Below are 11,291 nucleotides of genomic sequence, written 5' to 3'. Positions count from 1 at the left end.
TGTCAGGTCTCTTATTAACGCTATGTATCAGAAAACAGAAGTTTATTTGCCAGACAAATCCATCACTAAAGACTAAAATCATGTATGTTATAGCATACCTTTTGATTCTGTGCTGGGCAAGGTAACCATATTCAGGTAACACACACATACTATCTGCTGGCTTCAACAGGGACAGAAGATAAGTTCTCCACAAACACTTTTCTGCCATGTATTTTGAAGTGTTCTTCTCCATTCTGTGTACCTATGCATTTCCCCCACAAATTTTAAGATACTTTCTAGTGACAGCAAGCTAACACTGAAAGAAGGTTTTCCAAACATTTGTGTTTTACCAGATTCACTAGTTGCTCTCTATCCCATTCAGAGGCCAGGGGTTGCAAAAATACTTTTAGAGGAAATAGGAAATAGGTCAAAGGTGAAGAGGTTTCCTATTTCGGTCAAAGCAACAAAATAATTCATTAAGACAGTGCTAGTGCTCCTTGCTTTCAGGATCTCATGCTTGCCCTCAGATATCAGTAATGGCCACATTGACGAAGACAATGAGGACAGTTCATGGCTTTGTGAAGGCATCTTAAGGAAACATGTCCAGTCCTCTACTTTTACCCATACATTGCTGAGGACATTGAAGCTTACTAAGGTATTTCTAGAAGTTTTCAATTCACACTCTGATTTGCTTGTCTTTATAAAGGAATTAGTACATGTGGTGGAAATATGATGTACCTTTGCTGCACAGGAAGTGAGTCTGACCCATCTTTGCTTAAGGAAGTTGAAGTTTTTTCTAAAGAAACCTATTGTAATAGCAACAACTTTGCAAGTTTTTTTCACAGTGTTTACCAAATTGTTCCTTCTCCCACATAACATAATTATGCTTTGCCTGTGCCAAATAGAAAGTGCTGCTCTACCCATGAGTGAAGAAAAGGCCTGGGAGTGGGTAACACCTCCCTCTGGAAGTCTGACAGCAAAGAAAGTCACAAACCAAAAATGTCACAAAGCCAGAGGGTCACCACTCACTTTGGAAGGAGAATGAATAACTGAAATAAGAGAGACAGAGGAAACTTCTCCCACACAAACTATGGGGAAATATTGTGTGCATCAAAAATTAGTTGGAATAAGGTTGACTGTCCACTTGCAGTGAAACACCAATAATAGGTTGCATTCCTATGTCATCTTTCAAAAATCCATCACAAATTACTGAGCAGAACTATTACACAGGCAAGGGTTAACTCCCACAGAAAAACGTATCTGTGATTTGCTGTATTTTCTATCCAGGGAAGGCTTTTTTAATGCAAAAATCTGAATGTTACAGGTGGTGCTCGGGGGCTGCTTCCTGTTGTCAGGAAATACATTTCCATTATGAAAACTCACAGTGATTTTTTTTTATATATATGAAATCAGATGAAGAAAGAAACACGACATTTGATGATAGGCTAAAAGCTGTTGCTCCAAATAGCTCAATGGGTTTGCCTGAATAAAAACAATACTCGAAAAAAAATTCTCCATACATGGCATCACATTTACACACTCACCTTATCATATGCTTTCTGTGTGTTTCATGCGGAGGCTTTTTTTGTTTTACTTAGTCATCAGTCTTACTTTAATTGATCCTTAGCATTATGGTGGATCTCTGTGCAGCAGCTACTCTAAAACACAACAAATCAAACAGCAGTTTGTTATTTCAGATTAAGACAGGTCACAGCAGTTGGAAATGTTCAATATAGGGTGCAATGGAAGAGTAACCAGTGAGAAATGTATGATACAGAGCAGTCTAGCATTAGTGGTAAGGGAGAGAAAGAGAGAAACAGAGAAATGTCTCCTATTGCAGTGGACTAGAGCCATAATTCATGGTGCTAGATAATCTTTTGATCACTCCATCTCATCTGAATGCAAATATTTTTCTTAGATGACAAGAACACAAAGTCTTTTTTGATTACTTTGGTGCCTTGATATCAATAGCCCCACTCCACATTTGTGTGGCTAATCATGTCAATTACTGCTTTCCATCTGTGCCCAGTTGAGAGTGGAAGCAATTATTCCAGCCCAAGAGCTGATGCCGAGCCTCTCCCACTCAGGCCACCTGACCTATGTAGTCTTTAAAGGAACAACAGGCTTTGCAAACAACACAAAAAACTTTGTAGGTGTCAGCCCATTTCAATTCGTATCTCTGAGTGATAGGAGCACATGATCAAACAGAGCAGCTGTTCTTAGAGGTAACATCTGGATTACTCTGAATAAGTGTGTCTCCACAGGTCTGATGGAAAGACTATGGAAAACAGAGTCTCTTCACTCATGCCAGTAGCTATTTGGATCAGGTACTACTGTGTTAAACAAATTCTCAAAAATGCATTTGTAAACTAAAAACTTTTAAAAATTGAGCACTGTTCCTCATATAGAGAGAAGCCATTAGAGAGATCTGTTACTGTTAATCTATTTGTAAACAAGTTCAGAGGATTTATTTTGTCCTTGGAATTCAAGTGGAATTTTGATTACCGCATAAAACTTTGGTTGCAATATCTGTAATCGGAACAGTTTTGTATGACCACCTGTGCTTTGTTTGTGAGCCTCACATAGGTACAGGTAGTAGACAGGGTCCAAGGGGCTCAGGGCAGGAGTGACAATGTGACCTTGGCATTTTCTGGTGGTTAACACTTGGTGCCTCTGTGCGTTGGCAGAATCACAGGCAATCGTTGCTGCAGTGATCAGAGTGGTCCCTATGCCTATCAACCAGCAGCACAGGCAGCTGGCTGTACCTGTTGGCTGCCAGGTATATCCCTGTAGAGCAGGGATGGACATGGATTCAAATTTTTTCAGGAGTGTAGCAGAAAGTATCTTCAGATTTAAAAAATAATAATAATATATATATATTATTATGAAAAAGACTCAGCAACAGAGAAAAGCACGTAATAACACTGCCTCCTAATGTGTTGCTCTCCCATTCAACCTGGAAGATAAACCCTGAAGTCCAACCCCTTCAGCGATTTTCAGACACAGATCTGCTTTCTGAATTCTGGAGATAAAAGAAATGAGATGCAAGACTACTTGTGACTGTTTAGGCCTGAGAAATATTTGTCTGCTCCTTGTGTTACATTTTGTGGTGAATACTGCCCTTCACCCTCCTATTTGCTATTAGTTTGTTGTTATTGCCTGAATCGCAATCAGCAAATCTTTGTAGGAATAAATTTCACCCTCAGAGAATTTCTTTATGGTTCTAAAGGGCTTTGGAGTCCCCAAAATGTAGCTTCCAGGAAACCACATCATTGTCTTCTCCTTGGGTAAGGGTAAAAATTGGGGTCATCTGCCACTGAGGAAAACTCCCTCAGCTCTGAAATGGAGAAGAAATATCAGCATCAAGGAAAGGATGCATATTCAGGTCTACAAGGTTGTAATTCATCTCCTATGGCTCCCTGTTTTTTATGAAGTGGAACAATTCTATTTGATGAAGTTCATGGTGGGTCACCACCTTTCTGCATCATGCCCCATGATGTCTAGATTTTACAGATGGCATTGCAATAGTTACTTGTTAGAAAGGAGAGTAACTTCTTCCCTAAAAATGCATGAAAATAAGTTGGGCAGCCTGTACAAAATCTATTGCATCTGCACCATAAATTGAGACTTTGAGCTCTTTGTTTTTACAATCAGATCTTAGATCTCCTTCAAAGATGTGATCTGCACCCTCCACAACTATTTATCTTTATGTTCTAGCACTTTTACTTGAGACAGATAAATGGCCTAATGGAATGACACTAGAAGCATATTCCATTATATCTGTATATATTAAATATAACTTGGAAACCTTCACATGCCATTAAGTGTTCTTCCATCTTCTGGAAGTGTTGATGATGTCGGATGAAGCATGGTTGCCTGTTTCTATGGGTTTCATGTGAGGAGTGTGAACCTACATAAATGGGGGATCAGACCAGCTAATTGCTAGTGCTTGACCTGCCTGTCCTCCATTTCTGTGCTACTGTTCTAGCAGTGACAGCTAGTTAAAACTTATTTTCATGACCTCATATTCAGAAAAGAAAAAAATCTTGCTGATGGGTGTTCTTACAAGAAGTTCTGGAAAACATCCAATCAATAAGTCTCTGTGGTTTAGACTCAAGTTCCCCTTGTTGTATAATTGATGCAACTTTGCTTTAAGACTATTGTTAGCTTTACAATCCATGTTTAGAGTCTGGGCTGTAACAGAAAATTTAATGATATACACATTATAAAATGCTATAAACAATGAGAGGAAATAACACATTCTCTTTCTTAAACTATCTCTTTTTAAACTACAAGATCCCTATAACTCATTTACACTAAAGTCCTTTTATACTCTTCCAGCTGTGGCAACAATACATGAATTGTGTATGAATTACATGTATGTCATTTTTAGTACAAATGAATACAAGTGCTCAAGTTTTCCTTCTTCCTTGGGCTTTGAGATGGAGACTTCATGCTGTGACTGGTCCAGTTTTCCTTTTCTAGAGAGGAATAAAGATAGCCAGACTCTATTAAATATCTAAATTTTAATCTTAAAAAGTCATCAGCACACACATTGTTTCCATTCTTAAATACTGTCCAAATAACTTATGTTCTTAAACTGTACTTTTCAGCAAAATAGGACTAATCAAATAGGACAGTCAAATAGGTCTAATTATTTTCAATAGTTAAAAAAGATACAAAGTGCCACAATATATGCTGGAATCCAAACACAATTTCTTAGAGAAATTTGTTCACAATCAGGTTTTATTTCCTGTTGCTATTGTTAACATTTTAAAGCAAGATTTATATACATCAGTAGTGGGTATATTGCCATAGATTTTATTCTAGTATGTTAATCTCCAGTGAAGTACTTGGACAATTTTACAAAGCATGGTAAAATAAGAGACAAACAATTTGATGGGGATGACAATTATTTTTTGGCTGGTAGGTGTCATTATGAAAGAATAGTGAATTAACTTTAGCAAACATACTAAAATATTTGTGGGAATGACTCAAAGAACAAAACTTAACATAACCCAAAGAGTAAAACTTAGCATTGCTGTAATTCCAGAAAAGCATTTAAATACGCAAATTAAATCCAGAATGGTGTGAAAAGGACATTCATGTCTCTTTCATATTCAAACAATAACATCTAATTATTAATCATCTCTCCATGCTTTCATTAACAATCCCAATTACATGATACTGAATTAAATAGTCCTGAAAATAAATCTAGATAGCTTTCAATGAACATACTCTGTAACAGTAATATGTTTGTGTTGTTATTTAAAATCATAGTATGATAGCTATTGTAACACAGTATTATATCCAGTTTACCAAAAGTTTCCCTGTTCATACAATAAAAAAAAAATGTATGGGAACAATGCCATAAAAAGCTGGCATATTGAACTGTCTTTTCAAAAGGTGGTGTCAAAACTACATGAGCTTTAATAAGGCATGTGTTGCGTGGTTGTTGTTTGCTTTGTTTTGGGTTTTTTTACAGTAACAGGTCAGGAATTGGGTGGACAGATCTACTGTGGTATTTTCAATTTATAAAGAAAAATTATGTAAACAGTTTATGAAGTCTCATCATCTAATTTAGAAGCTGGAAAAAAGTGAATCTTGGCTAAATTTCTGGAAAAAATTAAAAAGGCACAAAGCAGTCTCATGTTGTGCATATCATCATCTGAGAAGCTGATCCAAAGGCCAGTGAAGACAATGGGAGGCTTTTTGCTAATTTCATAGTGAACAGATTAGTAGGTTCATAGAATGTCTCGGACTATCAGTTCTCATTCTACTTCCAAATAAATCACCTCAATGTAAAAGTAATCTCCTCAAGGACCCTGCTTTACTGTGCAGTGATGAAGTTGGGCCATTAAAAATTATTAAGTGTAAATGAATCTCCTATGAGATGTTATTACTTTCATAGGCAGTAAACAAAATTATATTATATTTCTAAAACTAGAATTAATCAGAGTATGAACCTGTAACTGAAATTTATAGTGCAAGAAATAAATATAGTGAGGTAACGAGAAAACTTACCCCAAACTCAAGTCTTCAGGTGTCTTGGAATCAGCCTCTGTGCCCACATCCAATAAGTCAGAGTTATTTAACAACTGTTCTTCACTAAGACTTGGATACCCCGTGTCCTCTATGGATGAAAAACCACGACCAACAAAAACATCTCTATGTGTGCTGGAACTTATGAGTCCATATGAATTGTATAGTTTGTGGATTATTTCAAGGTTCATTTGAAGTTTTCTTGGTAGCTGGAATATTTATAAGGTCTTTTCTCTCCTACGTGCTACGTCCCTGGGCCTAATATTGCTGCAAAACTTCTCCTAGATAAAGAACTTAACAAGTGTCTACCCTCAGCCTGGTGGCCTATTTTCATAAAAGTCAAAAGAACTTAATTTTCTTTGAGATTCCTATGTCTCTGTTAACTTTGTTGAAGTTGGCTAAGTAGTTCAAATGTTATTTGGGGATAACAGACATGCATTCACATATATAGAGACTGAGAAATTCACGGTCTAATTTCTCAGGAAAAAAAAACAATCAACCAAACAACAGACTAAAAGTAATCCCCAAAGAACTTAAACATTTACAGAGAAGAGTAATTTATTTTATCACAAGTAACATATTTTTTAGTGTTAAAGTTATGTTTTTTGTTTGCTTTTTTTTTTTATACTTTTTTTATACTTTTGCATCAAACTTTGTCATCAGTTTCCACCTGGCTTGCAGTGCATAATGTCATTCTTTGCTACTTAGCCTGGCTTATCTTTAACATTAAGAAATGGCAAGCAAAGCTTTTTTTTGCTGTCCTGTTCTGTGTGTACACCTGTGTGGGTCAGTCTGATTGTTTAGTAACTTTTCAGTTCACTGATTTCACATTTTTCCCTAAATTTCAGTACATGGCAGCTATCTCAAAGGCACTACCCAATTCTGGTTCACATAACCCAGCTACTAGCTGGACATGTCCTTTCTAATGTGTGGCACCAGCTTTGGAAGAGTAATTTTTCATTGCTTCATCGGTAACCTGTTCTTTTCACAAATCAGATGGAATAGGTTCTAGTGGAGGACAAAGGATTTCCATTATTTTAAAAATTTTTCAGAACTCCTCACAGTCTTTGAGTCTGCGCATCCCCTGGTAACATCCTGTGGCTTGGAAATCCCAACCTGTCCACCATCCTGTGGAAAGTAAGCAAGCAGCAAAATATCCATCTCTCAGTGATTTTAGTCCATCATGCTCAACTGATCTGAGTTAGCAGAAGACATTAAAAAAATAAGTATGATGGTGGAGGAAAAACTCAAATAGATATTTTTCAACTGAACAGGTAGTTCAGCCTTTCTCTTCTCTCTTTCTGGCCTGGGAGTGGTGGCTTTTGGATTCTGAGTTGGGGGTTTATTTCTTCTCTCCTTGTTTCATTACTGTGTCCTACATCCTTAGCTCACATGGCCTCTTCTAAATCTGACAAATTGCCAGATCATACCAGATTAAACTTTTCATTGATTTCACACTCCAGCAGGGAAGCATTTAGTGACCTTTATCAATCAGTCTTCCCTGGCTGAAAAACAGTTTTATTTACAGGATTTTTTTTAGTTTGTAGCCATTACAACTACCCAGAACAAAGGCACTTAGTGAGATGTCTTGCTTGGCTGGCACATATTTTCTCTATAATTTAAGTAGTAAGGAGGAGGAAAGATGCCTTCACAGATCAAGGAAGAACCAGTCTCTGCCACTTTGAAGAAAGCAAACTTAATCCCAGTTTTTATGTTTCAAGCAAACAAAGGCTTCTAAGTCTCCATGGCACAGATATAAAGTTCAGCTCTATGGCAAGAGTTGGCGTGACAAAATACACCTGTAGACCCTAAAGGCTATTTCAGGGGAAACCAGGGTGGCAGATTAGGTGTCCACCTAGCTGTGGCCAACCTGTGTACTTTCAACAGTTGTGAAGAGTAGCATTTTGTCTTCCACACTTTTAGCTTGAGAGACTGACCTTGGCAACAGAATCAGGCCAAAAATGGTCTTAATCAGTTTGTCACAATATTTAAGACAGACGTGGCAAGGAAGACAGTAGCTGCTGTGACAACAGAAAATGTGTGTGTCCTCAGGCTCCTCAAGCAATAGCAGAAAGAGTCAAATCAGTGACTCTGACCTGGAGTCTTCAAACCAGAGAGGTGGCAAGGTAGAAGTATGATGTTTGTAGTGACAGAACACTCTGGGACAATGAAGTAACTGTTGACCTGTATTTGGTCTTCTGAAGTCAGTAAGAAGCTAAATGGCAACATGAGGAAGATATGACCCCTACATACATTGGCACAAATATCAAATAACCAGTCATAACATCTGACTGCATTCAAAAATCTTAAGTCAGTGGTGAGGTATCAGCACCTATCCTGGAGTAAATAAGTAAACTGGGTTAGATGTGCCTTAAGAATGCTGATTTCTTCCACTGACTACAAAGTGGTCCTGGTGTGACCAGCTCAGATGGACATGCATTACAAACACTTGCAATCAGGCAAAATTAATCTGATGTCAAGTGTCTCACTGCAAGCATCTGTAACAATCACAGCTTATACTTTCTGCATTTACAAAAAAAAACAAAACAAAACTTGAAATTCCTTGGATCTACCTAAGGTGCACATCAAAAGAAGGAACAAAGTTACAACGGGAAAGAGGTCTTGTACTAATGGCCCACGTTAATGCTCTATGATTGTAATTTGTCAAGACGATCATCTCTCTTTGCTGAAGCATTCTATCAGCTTAAATGCTACATTGTCTCAGAAAACTCAGAGGACATAACAAAGCAGGTATTGCTAACATTAGGCAGTATTTTGAATCAAACAGACAAAACCCTAACCCAGGGTAGTTATGGTTTGTTTTCCAAAGAATTTTACTTCCAAACAAGTTTATAATGGCTGGAGGTAGATTCCATATGGCAGGTTTTCTTCTATAACAACATGATGAACTTCTTTTTGAAGGGTCTGAAGGCCAAACCTTACCTTTGCTTTATGTAATGCTATTGTTTTGCTTTATTTGATTCTTCCATGCAGTGTTCTACATAAAATGTTTTCTGACATGGAGGATGTCTCTGGCAGTTTATATTTGCAACAAATCAGACTTACGTGGTTGCTTGGCTGTCATCTTATGTAAGGGGTCTTGTTCACATGTGCTGGCAATCTGAGACCACGGGAGTGCAGGGGACGCTGGAAGTGGCACTTTTCTGCAAATTTCTTGATTTATACAGAAAGAAAGAGGGAATTATTTAACCTCCAAATAGTGGTGTTAAATAAAATAAGATAGATAGATCTAGAATTTGCCCTTAAGAAGAACTATGGGAAAAGATAAGTGTGTAAATACTTTGAAAAGCACTATAAAAGGTAAAATAATGGCTATAGATATGGAAATAATGCATTTTGTGGTAATTCAAGCCATTCAATCTATTCTTTACTTGAAGAGATGATTAAGAGGTGACCTGAGCACTATGTATAAGTACCTCAGAGTAAAGAGGTTTCTGATGCCACTCATCTCTGGTGTTCAAAAATGGCAAGAGGAAATCCCAAGGCTGGAAGCTGAAATGAGATGAAATGAGGCAAAAAATCAGGCATACAATTTTCTGTTTGTGTTTGGCTGGTTGGTTTTTGTAATTAACTTTTGGAAATGTTTATTCAGGAAAGAGGTGGGCTCTTAATCAGTCTGGATTTCTTTAAATCAGGATTGGATATCTGCCTATAGGAAACACCAAATTGTAATACGATGGCTATTTTATTTAGAGAAGTTGTTTAGTCTGTATTATACAGAAAATCAGACTAAAATCTATTCGTAAGAACGGGGATGACCTCCCTCCACTCCTTCCCCAACACCCAAAACCTGATCACTTTTAACCTGTTTGTGAATGAGATTATACAACTTGATTAACTGCAATATTGGGTCCCACTCTGGACTGGCCTGGGAGGAATACTCACCAGTGACTGACGAGGTTATTTCCAGTGCTGTGTTCCTAAGAATCTCATCAGGTTTCAGAAGCTAAATATTCACAAAACCAGAAGCATTGTCTTCTTTGGTTCAGTCAAAGATAGTTGATAGTAAACATCCTCGGACAAGTTAAGGTCTTGTTAAAAAGCAAAAGGGAATTTCCATCCATCCTTATCCTTAATCAAGTCCCGCCTCCCAAGGTCCAGTTAAATTTTTAAAAAAAGCTGTTATTACTTCTACTGCCTCTCCTCTGAAGATGGGAAACTCAAATTCTTATCAGGCTTGCTGTAGTGTTTCGTAATGCTGGAGGACTTTACAAACATTTATGTTGATGCAAAGTTACCTGAGCTTTGGGAAATAGAGTCTGTTAATTCATTTCTTGATTGACTCTCCCACTAACAGCAAGTGAACATCTCACTGAGTAGCAGCCCAGTCTCGCTAGGTCATTGAACAGGCTCTGTCTGTTGTGGCATCCTCTCCAATGGACAGAAAGTAAGAGGTGAAACAATTGCAACACAGTAACCAAAAATGCGATAAAGTACCAATTCATGCTCAACATCCAAAACATACTATGCCCTCATTTTTTTTTTTTAATTATGATTGTACAATTCTGTAAAAATGCACATTTACTTTTTGTAAAACAGCAGCTGGCAGATGTTCTGAAAAGAAACCATACATAGTAACTGCTGCAGGGCAGTCACCTCCAAAATTATCATATTGCATGTGGTCACCCTCTAACAGCACTGTGAAGGATGTTTCCTTTTGGTTTTACGGTATTTAAAGTATGCACCTGGGTTCTGAGAGTGCATTTGAAGCCTTTCATCTGTGTAATGGATACCCATGGGTACACAATAAACTTGCCAAAAGACAAATAAAAAGCAAGATATCCTTGTTCAGTTTTATACTCATTGCAGACTTTGAATACTGCTCAATCTTAAGTTCTTGAGCAGAATGGTAGCACAGCGTTTGGAGCCCACTTTTGCTATGATATTTTGGAGCAACGGAGACAACTCATTCATCAGGTCTGCCTACCTGTAAGTGGGGAGAACATTCCCTCTCTAAGAGAGGCATTATAAAAACAAACATTGAGTGTATGGAATATAAGTATCTTTATATATCCTACGTAGACGTTGTGCAGATACTCTTAATTTAAATAGCTGTGAGAATGAGGTCTTTAATCTGCTTAAAATAAACAGTTGATTCTCTTTGCCTCTGCTGTGGATAGCATAGCTGTAACTTCTGCTTTGTGTCTGTCAAGATTAAGATCACAATAATATGTAAATCATATGAAACACTAATGAGGGTTTGGTAGCTCAGAGGGGGATGTTACAGCTGGACTCTTATTAGCCGAAGT

The 11,291-nt window shown here is 37.5% G+C and overlaps 1 long non-coding RNA gene across 1 annotated transcript; it reads right to left on the bottom strand.

Moving 5' to 3' along the window:
• Positions 1-4,425: 4,425 nt before the first annotated feature.
• LOC110364965 (uncharacterized) lies at positions 4,426-10,082 on the bottom strand. Its single transcript, XR_010471000.1, has 3 exons — positions 9,928-10,082; positions 9,459-9,534; positions 4,426-9,195 (listed from the first exon to the last, which is right to left on the bottom strand). It is a non-coding gene; the product is annotated as an uncharacterized LOC110364965 (long non-coding RNA).
• Between the last annotated feature and the right edge of the window lie 1,209 nt (positions 10,083-11,291).

Source organism: Columba livia, chromosome 2 (assembly GCF_036013475.1).
Source record: "Columba livia isolate bColLiv1 breed racing homer chromosome 2, bColLiv1.pat.W.v2, whole genome shotgun sequence".
Classification (NCBI taxonomy): Eukaryota; Metazoa; Chordata; class Aves; order Columbiformes; family Columbidae; genus Columba; species Columba livia.
The sequence above is the reverse complement of the archived record's forward strand: the minus strand, read 5'-3'. Positions and strand labels throughout refer to the sequence as shown.